Source organism: Cebus imitator, unplaced genomic scaffold (assembly GCF_001604975.1).
Source record: "Cebus imitator isolate Cc_AM_T3 unplaced genomic scaffold, Cebus_imitator-1.0 Scaffold153, whole genome shotgun sequence".
NCBI classification, from domain to species: Eukaryota; Metazoa; Chordata; class Mammalia; order Primates; family Cebidae; genus Cebus; species Cebus imitator.
The window spans coordinates 297,618-299,200 of NW_016107468.1; the positions used below are offsets into that span (position 1 = coordinate 297,618).

The following is a 1,583-nucleotide window of genomic DNA, read 5'->3' on the forward strand; positions in this document are numbered from 1 at the left end:
CCTCCTGAGTAGCTGGGACTGCAGGGGCACGCTACCACACCTGGCTAATTTTTACATTTTTTGTAGGGAAGGGGTCTCACTATGTTGTCCAAGCTGGCCTTGAACTCCTGGGCTGAAAGGGATCCTCCTGCCTCAGCCTCCCAAAGTGCTGGGATTACAGGTGTGAGCCGCCATGCCCAGCCTTGAGCGTTTTTTAAAGTCATGATGGCTTTCTCCACCTGCCATTTGGAAAGGGAGGCAGGTCAGAGCAGTGGCCGATGGGAGAGGCCCTCTGCAGCTTTGAGGCCAGCTCCTCCTGTGTCCCTGGCAGCTGGCTGTGCGGTTTAAGGGGAAGCACTGTCGCTCCTCTGGCCTGGGACTCAGGAGCTCTGCCCAGCTTCTGCCTCTCTAGGGTTACTGCTGGGAAGTCCCTTCCCCTGTTAGGACCTGAGTTCTCCCATAAACAGGAAGGGACCAAATGCAGTCTGAAGCCTTTTCTAGCTCCTGAAACCATGGTTCAAGGCAGGGCTATGCTTCCCCCTCCCAGCCCTGGCCCCATGAGCCTAGCTCTGTGCCTGGCACTGTACTGAAGCCTAAGAGATGCCCACCATGGGCTGGGCACGGTGGCTTATGCCTGTAATCTCAGCACTTTGGGAGACTGAGGTGGGCAGATCACTGGAGGTCAGGAGTTCAAGACCAGCCTGGCCAAATGGTGAAACCCCATCTTTTCTAAAAATACAAAATCAGCCAAGTGTGGTGGCACATGCCTGTAATCCCAGCTACTCCAGAGGCTGAGGCAGGAGAATTGCTTGAACCTGGGAGGCGGAGGTTGCAGCGAGCCAAAATCGCGTCACTGCACTCCGGCCTGGGGGACAGAGCAAGACTCCATCTCAGGGGAGAAAAAGATACCCACCACCAGAGCGGGCGCCAAATCCTCATCTACTGGGGACCCATAGGGTACCCTGAGAGTTTGGCCTTTGGGCTCACTCCCAGGCAGGGACTCCTGCTGCTGCTGCTTGATTACCCCTGTAACAGAGAGCTCATTACCTCTCCAGGCCCATTACCTCTCTGTTCCATGGCCCACCCCACCATCCCTCGACAGCCCCTGTCTAGCCAGCGTGATTTTCCCAGTGCCCTCTACCCACCATAAACCCCAGCCCCCCAACAGCCTTGCTCTAACAGAACCAGTTGTGCTGAAGGTGGGGTCTTTAGAAGCAGTGCTGCATGATGAAGACGGCTGACTCCTGTCTGGGCAGGGCTTTCTGGAGTCTGTGGAGCTAAAGACATTAGTATAGTACAAAGCTGAGCTTGGTCCCTGGCACTCCCGGCTGCAAAGTGACACAGCACCTCTCAGGCGTGAGCCGTAAATCTCAGACTTTTCCAGAAGCTCGGAGTTGTTCTTGCTATGTAGTGGTACCTGACTGTTTCTATTCTTTTCTATTCTTTTCTTTCTTTTCTCCTTCCCTCCTTCCCTCCCTCCCCCCTTCCTTCCCTCCCTCCCTCCCTCCTTCCTTTCCTCCCTCCTTCCTTCCCTCCCTCCTTCCTTCCCTCCCTCCCTCCTTCCTTCCCTCCTTCCTTCTCTCCCTCCTTCCTTCCCTCCCTCC

General features: G+C 55.7%; 1 protein-coding gene across 1 annotated transcript in view; it reads left to right on the forward strand.

The window, feature by feature from the left end:
• Positions 1–1,583, forward strand: part of GTF2IRD1 (GTF2I repeat domain containing 1) — a 153,789-nt gene that overhangs the window by 99,877 nt on the left and 52,329 nt on the right. The window lies entirely within an intron of this gene.